Here is a 9,338-nt window from a genome sequence, read left to right as displayed (position 1 = left end):
TCCATCACTAAAGTTTTGGTGCGAATGAACGTTCAACTCTCAGCTTTTTCTTAGTGAAATGTGCAAGGAAACAGACTTGATGCTAAAATCTCTGCTCTTGTGTGTTCACCCAACACTTAACATACGAAAGAAGGGGGCTGACCCCACACTCTCCACTGCTGCTCTGAACAGGACCAAGTCCCTGCTGCTCTTTCTACGATTAATAAGGGGAAACCCCTTCACCTCCCTCTTCTTTCTCCGGAGTGGAGGTGTTAACTTTAACCAAGGGGGGTGGGTGTTTGAAGATGAGCTGTGCCCCGAGACCAAGATTGAAGCAACTCGACGGGACCATTACGGAGGGGGAGGGGAGAGCTCATCCACAGGGTCCATTAAACCAAAAAAAATACTCATTTTGGGTTTCAACATTGTTTTGCTGTTTCAAATCAGCAAAAACCAACAATAGTTCCCCAAAATAATGAATTTTTATGATCTGAAAAAACGGGACATCTCCCCGTTTTCTTATTCAAAGAAAATTAAAACAATGGGGGAAATTTAAAGGAAATTAAAAAAAAAGAAAAATTTTTGCATTCCCAATCTATATAAACATGCCCCTTAAACATGTAACACCAAGACCTTTGGGGCAAAAAACCCATGAATACCAGGGGTTTCAAAATGCCTGTAAAAAATAAACGCTTGAAGACTGTTTAATAAAAAAACTAAGGGGCGAGTTTAAATATAAAATAAAAAATCAACTTTTAATTATGATAAATATGAAAAAGGATATCAAACCAAACTATTAGATATATAGGAATATTTTAAATAGTATTTTTGGGGTTGATTTTTTAAAAGCTTCTTTGTATGTTGGGGGGCCCCAATCTTACAAAAGACATAAAAATACGGGGAAGGGAAACCACTAAAAGGGAATTGATGAAAAAGTAGTTTTCAATGTCTTTGAAACTTTGTAAAATGGAAATTATTGCTGTTGTAAATAGAATCCCAACTAAACTTGGAAATTTGGGAAAAACATCGATTTTCCCATGGTAAAGAAAATAATGAGGAATAGCTATCCACACTCATACTTACAAGGCGTATTATTTAAACACGCTGACCTAAAGAAAAAGGGAAAAGAGGGGTCAGGGCTTTATATTCAAAAAACAGGACAAAAGTTGGCCCCGTAATTAGACAGGGGTTGGAGTTAAAGTGTCACAGAGAAAAAATTAAAAGGGGAAAATTTGGATCCAACCTAAATTTGATTTTATCAAGGAAATCTCGAACGGGAACAGAAACCGGATAAAGAAAAACTCAGCACTTGCACGTACTAAAATTTTGGCTGAGCCCTATAGAACCAGCAGCGACAGATTTTCAGGTCTCAGGGCATCACGCGACTATTCAGTGAAATCTTTGTGTTTTTTGAAACCAAGAGTACACATCAAGCTACAGAAATTTTATTGCTGGTGTTCAAATTGGGAAAATAAAAATGTATTAGAGGATAATGGCCCCAAATTTACGTCAAAGGATTTTTTAGTCACTAACATAAAAAATTTTCTTTTAACATAGACCTCACCCCTTATTCTCCCCACAAAAGGGAACGAAGAAATAGAAGATGTTAAAAAGGGCCAATGTAGTTATTAGAAAACTTCCAAAAAACTCTGGACATATCTTCAACTCCTGCACTGTCTGAAAACAGGTGACAGCAACGGACAACAGACCCATACTACATCTGACGGGGAAATCCTGGCCTGCGGGATGAAATGTTCTCCCATAGTTATCCAAACAAATATAAGACAAAGAACGGGACTCACATCTAAAATCTTTTTGGTTACCACAAGAAAGCCCAACTAATCTTCTACCCAAAACGGGGAGATACTAAAAAACAGTTGGAAAGTTCATCACAAATGGTAATGATGCAACTCAGACAGCCCAGGATAAGTAAAACATCCTGAAAGGGGAGGGCTAAAACATTTTTCCCAAAAATTGATGCAGTAAAACCCAAAACACACAAATTTAAAAAGCTGAGATTTGTGACACAAACCACACAGTGGGGGTCAGAGTGTTAAAAAATCCCGATACCAAAGAGGGAGAGACCACCTAATACTAAATGATTGTGGGGCAAGATAAAATTGGGGTGGCCAAATTAACTAATGGACTACTGCCCGGGGTTATGCAATTCACCTCCAACTCTGAAAGCCATAACTCACACAATCACATTTGGGTTAAACTAAAAAGAAAAATGGATTCTCTGAAAAAAGTAACATTTACCCACCACTTTGCCAGAAGTAAACAGCAGTGGGGGAAGAGGGGTTTCTACTGTGAAAAAAAAATTATGAGAAAAAAACATACAAAGCCAGTAGTACAAAGGGGTTTTAAAGTCAAATTTTCCCAGGGTAGTTGAACCAAAACCTTTTTCTCCAGGCTTGAACACGGGGCGCATCTGATGCCTTTTGATGCAGCATGGTTAGAATCAAGAGGTTAAAAACCCAAACCCAAAAACAAAAAAAAAAAAAAAAAAAAAAAAAAAAATAGTCTGCAAATTTAACAACATTAAAGGTCTGAAGCAGTCGGGACAAAACGAACAAAGCTCGATTATAAAGGGAAAAAGGGTTTCATACATGAAATTTCCTTCATGTCCCCTTTTCGTTTAAATACGTAGTACTTAGGCCTATTTATTTCTCCACCACTTTATCAGTAAAGACCTCATTGTCTAAAAAAAACAACTCTGGGGACAAAAGGGGAGAAGTGTGTTCTATAAACAGTTAAATGGTCCATACCCTTTTTGAGTGCCATTTTTTTCCATTTTGATTTTATGCTGACCTACAAGCTCTCCATAATCTTCATGGGGAAATTTTTCTTCTTTTACAAATGCGCCCGCAACCTGCCACTCTGACACAATTTGCTCCCCGTCACACATCTGCCACCTCACCTTGCTTTCTTTCCTTAATCCTTTCCTGTGTTTGCCCCACCTCCAGCAGGGGTTTCCAAACTCTATCCAACATCCACTTAAATACGTGATCACATTGTGTGGGCACTTTTTCCAAAATGAACCCTTTTTACAGAAACCGTTACCTCAAATCAAACTTGATTATGAATAAGTTTTTCTGTCGAGTTTGTAAAACGCCCATGTCCTTAGATGGGGATATATCACTGTGGGATACTTCTAAGTTAAATAAGTCCCGCAACAAAATACTTGAGTGTAAATTTTAATGTCAGGCTACATTTTTCATCAAACCCGCGATAAAGAAAACCTCAAAACACGTCGCCAATGTTGCCACCCCCAAACATTCCTGCCCCCCCCCACCACCCCCAAAAAATATTTTCTAGATCCGCCCGCCCTTCTCTTTTGTTCAACACTCCATTTGTAAAAAAAAATAACACCCCAATTAGCTAGTCTGGGAAAACTAAAAACAGAGATCTTAGCACCCCCCAAAGGATGGGGGGCAGGATTTTAGACATATGATTGAACTACACCTTTAAAACAAAACGGATAACGAATAATTGAAAAAGCCCAAAACTTTTTTACTTTAACCACAAATTTTTTGGAAAAATTGGAGGTTACCTTTTCTTTTAAAAAATTTAGTATAGTTTTTAAAGTTTTCCCCAAAAATTTTCTAAATTTCACCAAAATTTCTTTCAGCACCAAATTGCTTTGTCCCTACTTCCTCTACTAAAACTAACTGGGAAAAATGAGTTCATAACTAGGAAAAAACCTCTCATATCGAAACATTGGGTGACAAGAATATAAAAATTTTTAAAATTTAAAGGGTTTACAAAATGATTTGGGGAAATTTTAGTTAGAAGAAGATTCTATAAAGATAAATAAAATTCTTTGATCCAAAATCTTTTCCCTTTTTTTATAAAGAAACCAAAATTAATAAAGCTATTTCCCAGTGGAATTTATCATTGATAAAAGGGCTTTTTAAATGCAAAGACAGAGAATTTTGTTTGCTTTCTTTGTTAATGGAAAACATTATGCTCGCCCTTGTAACATCAACAATAAGGGAAACTTTTTTTTAAAGGGAAAAACACGTTGGCCCTTTTTTCTCTGACATTTAAATGGGAAAAAAACATGGGTCCTTCACAAAATTTGCTATTTTTCCCAAAAAAATCAAAAAACTTCAATCAAAAACAACGTAACATTTACCCCCCCTGATATTTTTCGTCACAATTTTTCAAAATTGATGTTTTAAATTTGTATTTTTTCTACTGGAATGGGAAAATATTAAAACCTTTTTCTTTAATTCATTTTTCCCCAAATTTTGGAAAAAAATTTAAGATTTTCTTTCTTCCTTTTTGTTATTTTTTTCTATTATGTGTAATTCTTGTTTTGACATTTCACTTTTTTTTATATTTTATTTTTTTTTTCCTTATTTGAGAGCCGACCTTCTTTTAAGGCAATGTTTTTTACTCTATTTAAAAACAAAAAAAGGAAAAAAAAACGAAAAAAAAAACTCCAAGTTTGTTTGCCAATCGGGGGGTTTACAGGGAAAATCTACAGGTTTTTAAATTTATTTTGCGGCTAAAAATAAAAGTTTTTAACAAACCCGTTCTGGGCCAATGTTTTCGCGGTTTTCTAATAACATTGATCATTGAAACCAAACTAATATTCTGGTGGTTTTTGAACCCACTCACGGGGGAAACCAACAGCGTACGGGGAACACACGGTTTTTTTTGAGAGATGGGGTTTAAAAAGGCCCTTTAGGAGCCGGATCTTGGGGCCGTTCATTTCAAAACCATTTAAAAAACTGGCGATTTGGGCCATTTTTATATTTTTTTTTTCTTTTAAGAAACCACCGGGGCATTCTTTTTTCCTGGAAAAAAATCACGGGGGGAATATGGCTGAGATTTTGGGTCTGAATAATTTCGAACTCAGACTCTCCCAATAATTTTAGTTTTAATATTTAGAAATATTGATTAACTTCTTGAAAATTTCACAAAAATTTTAAAGTCTGATATATTCATTTTTAAAAATTCCACTGCCATATCCCCTGATTGACAGCGAACACTTTACCCTTTTTTTAAAGAGTGTGTTGTAAAAAAAGACTCGTTCAATCTTCATGTAAGACCGCAAAAATTTGTTTCGTTCGGAACGAAAACCTTTTTCCGGGGTTTGACTTTTCTTTTTCTTTTTTCCCCGGGGCGGGTCCAGATCTTTTTCTCCACTGAAAGGGAAAAAAGCATTTGTTTTTTTTCATAAACACTCATTTTTACAAAATCTGCCGCTCCCTATTTCCTTAAACCATCACACTAAAGGGAAAAAGTCTGGACAAACTCACCTCCATTTTGGGCCTGGTCCGTTTGTGTCACTCGTGCAAATATGATTAAGGGATTTTCTTTCCTTCATCTTTTTATCGAGGGCACATTGGGGTTTATTTTCAAAATTCTGTAAATTTTATCTCTTTTTTAACAAAAGCTAAAGTAACTAAGTACTTTTTTCCACCACTAATAAAGCTCTGTCTCAGGGTGGGGCATTTTCCCCACTCCCTCTCTCTCACACCTTTGACTTTTTAGAACTGATACAGATAAAATAATAGTAATAATAATAATAATAATAATATTTTTTTGTGAAAACAACTTGGGAAACGATAATTTGATGTAGGGTCGTTTTAAAAACACACTCTAGATCAAAGTAACGATTTTTCTGGATCGATACCCATCCCTACACATGGACCAGATAAAGACAGACGGAGGGAAACCCGGACCTGGACCTGACCTGGGACCCGACCGGACCCAAAACCCAGCTGGTTCCCTTTAAGAGCGACCGGTCGAAGACCTATAGATTGATTTTAAAGGAAGGGGCAGTTCTTCCAAAGAGGAAAAAATGTCAGTAAGCGTAACATATAAAGTAACATTTTTGGGGCCTGTGATTTTTTCCTTGGGAGGAAATATCAATATCTTTACTAACAATTTCTACAATTCAGAAAAAATCTACGAGGGGGAAAAGACCTAATGTTTTTGAAAACCTAAGTCACTTTTTTACATGCACAACAAAGCTAATATTTAAATGACTTCACCCGACATGTAGGAAGACGGGCCCTTTTTTCACAAGGAACCCGATGTTCTTCGACAGACGAAACGTTTAAATGGGACACATTAACACAGAGGAGAAATGTCTGAGTCAAAAATGCCATACTTCCCTCTTGTTCCCAGGAATAACCGGGCCTGAACCCAGCTGTGTGTCCCCCTTTTAAACGACGTCCCAAGGGGGGTATTTTGACTTTTAAAAAAAGCGAGGGAATTTTACTCCTTTCCCCCTGATAACCAGGGAAACCCTTCGCAAATGTTCTGTAACTAACCACCATCAGTCACCCCTAAACAGGGGTTTTTAATGTCTGTAAAAAAATCAACTTTAATCTATAGAGACAAAAGATACATTTAAAGCTACGAAAAGTCCCCAAAAAGCAGTCGAGCATGGTTTTTATATAGAAAAAAAAGGTAGCTTGGCTCTGTTTCCCTCGGGAACCTATATTTGGGGAAATTTAGGGGTCCAGTAGATCTCGTTTTCAGACTATTTCAGCTTTAACCATTTTCAAATTGTTTCTAGCCATGAGGGTTTAAAGCCACGGCTAAAACATTGAGTTTTGTGAATTATTTTTTTTGGTAATGGGCACCAACAACGCTTCCCCGAAATGGGACCCCTACACAAGAACATTTTAAAAAAAGTTAAAAAAAGACCAAGCGCCATCACAACCCCTAAATGATCCTCCCGGGGTTTTTTCCCCGTTTTTCTCTCTTAAAAAACTTAAAACGGGGGGGAGCAAACAAGATCAAAAAGAGGCATTGTTTGAATTTTTTTAAGCTATAAACAAATTAACTTGTCTTTGAAAATAAACAGCGTTGTTCCTGGGAAACTTTGCCTTAGAAAAACATGAATATTCTTTTTTGTGTTCAAAAACATAGTTGGAAAACACAGCCTTTGAAGAGTGATCAATAATAAATTTAAGCAGAGTAGTGTCTTCATCTTGTAAAAAGACTAATTTTTATGATTGTCCACAAGTCCACCAGCAAGCTCAGAGTTCTCAGGGTCGTCTACCCACACACCCGACACAGCTGGGCTCCATCTTTTTTGGCTTACATTACAACAAATATTTCCACAGTCCATGCTGCTCTTTGTAACCATGATTTTCATGTGTCCAACATGGATTCGATTTTGCCCAGGTTTTAGTCTGCTTGTGCATTCTACACTTCTGTTCCAGTGCTGGAGGGCAACATCATGACTTTTGTGAAGACGGAGCTGAAGAAGATCCAGAAGGTTGTGAGTCCAGATTACCCAGAATGCTCAGAGAGTCAGAGGGAGGATGAGGAGGTGTTGGAGGGTGAGGATGAAGAGCAGAGGAGGAGCAGCAGAGATTTATTAGTGAAGATGACAGTGAACTTCCCGAGGAGAATGAAGCAGGAGGAGCTGGCTGACTGTCTGCAGAGCAGTAAGAGGATTTCTCTAAACATTGAAGCTGCTGGAGAAATGACACATTTACTCACGTCTCAAGAGATGAACCAAGATATATTCACACACTCATTCTTTAGAACAATGACATGTTGGAATATTTACTGGAGAGGTTATTCAATCATCTTATTTCTTGTTTCTTCATTCAGGGCATAAAGCAGGACTGCAGTTTGTGGACGTAAAGTTAAATCTGGTCTGAAAGAGAAGTTCCAGTGTGTGTTTGAGGGGATTGCTAAAGCTGGAAACTCAACCCTTCTGAATGAGATCTACACAGAGCTCTACATCACAGAGGGAGGGACTGCAGAGGTCAATGATGAACATGAGGTCAGACAGATTGAAACAGCATCCAGGAAACCACACAGAGCAGAAACAAGTATTAGACAAGAAGACCTCTTTAAAGCCTCACCTGGAAGACATGGACCAATCAGAATAGTGATGACAAAGGGAGTGGCTGGCATTGGGAAAACAGTCTTAACACAGAAGTTCACTCTGGACTGGGCTGAAGACAAAGCCAACCAGGACATCCTCTTCATATTTCCATTGACTTTCAGAGAGCTGAATGTGGTGAAAGAGAGAAAGTTCAGCTTGGTGGAACTTGTTCATCACTTCTTCACTGAAACCAAAGAAGCAGGAATCTGCAGCTTTGAAGACTTCCAGGTTGTGTTCATCTTTGACGGTCTGGATGAGTGTCGACTTCCTCTGGACTTCCACAAGACTGAGATCCTGACTGATGTTACAGAGTCCACCTCAGTGGATGTGCTGCTGACAAACCTCATCAGGGGGAAACTGCTTCCCTCTGCTCGCCTCTGGATAACCACACGACCTGCAGCAGCCAATCAGATCCCTCCTGAGTGTGTTGACATGGTGACAGAGGTCAGAGGGTTCACTGAGCCCCAGAAGGAGGAGTACTTCAGGAAGAGGTTCAGAGATGAGGAGCAGGCCAGCAGCATCATCTCCCACATCAAGACATCACGAAGCCTCCACATCATGTGTCACATCCCAGTCTTCTGCTGGATCACTGCTACAGTTCTGGAGGATGTGTTGGAAACCAGAGAGGGAGGAGAGCTGCCCAAGACCCTGACTGAGATGTACATCCACTTCCTGGTGGTTCAGGCCAAAGTCAAGAAGGTCAAGTATGATGGAGGAGCTGAGACAGATCCACACTGGGATAAAAAGAGCAGGGAGATGATTGAGTCTCTGGGAAAACTGGCTTTTGATCAGCTGCTGAAAGGAAACCTGATCTTCTATGAATCAGACCTGACAGAGTGTGGCATCGATATCAGAGCAGCCTCAGTGTACTCAGGAGTGTTCACACAGATCTTTAAAGAGGAGAGAGGCCTATACCAGGACAAGGTGTTCTGCTTCGTCCATCTGAGCATTCAGGAGTTTCTGGCTGCAGTCTACATGATCCACTGTTACACCAACTGGAAGACAGAGGAGCTGCAGGACTTCCTGGGAAGAAATTACGATTTCTCACCTTTGGATAAGTTTCTGAACAGAGTCATGATTAAATCCCTGGAGAGTAAAAATGGTCACCTGGACCTGTTAGTTCGCTTCCTTCATGGCCTCTCTCTGGAGTCCAACCAGAGACTCTTAGGAGGTCTGCTGGGTCTGAGAGGGTCCACCTGGACACTCTTAGGAAGTCTGCTGAGTCAGACAGAGAACCGTCCAGAAATCATCCAGAGAACCATCAACAACCTGAAGAAGATGAACACTGATAAAATGTCTCCTGACAGAAGCATCAACATCTTCCACTGTCTGATGGAGATGAACGACCTCTCAGTTCATCAGGAGATCCAAGAGTTCCTGAAGTCAGAGAACAGATCAGAGAAGAACTCTCTGTGATCCACTGCTCAGCTCTGGCCTACATGCTGCAGATGTCAGAGGAGGTTCTGGATGAGTTGGACTGTATCAGTACAAA

General features: G+C 39.0%; 1 pseudogene; it reads left to right on the top strand.

The window, feature by feature from the left end:
- Positions 1–7,186: 7,186 nt before the first annotated feature.
- Positions 7,187–9,338, top strand: part of LOC125019052 — a 7,958-nt pseudogene continuing 5,806 nt past the window's right edge.

This window comes from Mugil cephalus, chromosome 13 (assembly GCF_022458985.1).
Source record: "Mugil cephalus isolate CIBA_MC_2020 chromosome 13, CIBA_Mcephalus_1.1, whole genome shotgun sequence".
In the NCBI taxonomy this organism is placed as follows: domain Eukaryota; kingdom Metazoa; phylum Chordata; class Actinopteri; order Mugiliformes; family Mugilidae; genus Mugil; species Mugil cephalus.
Note: the sequence above shows the minus strand (reverse complement) of the source record. Positions and strands in the feature narration are given on the sequence as shown.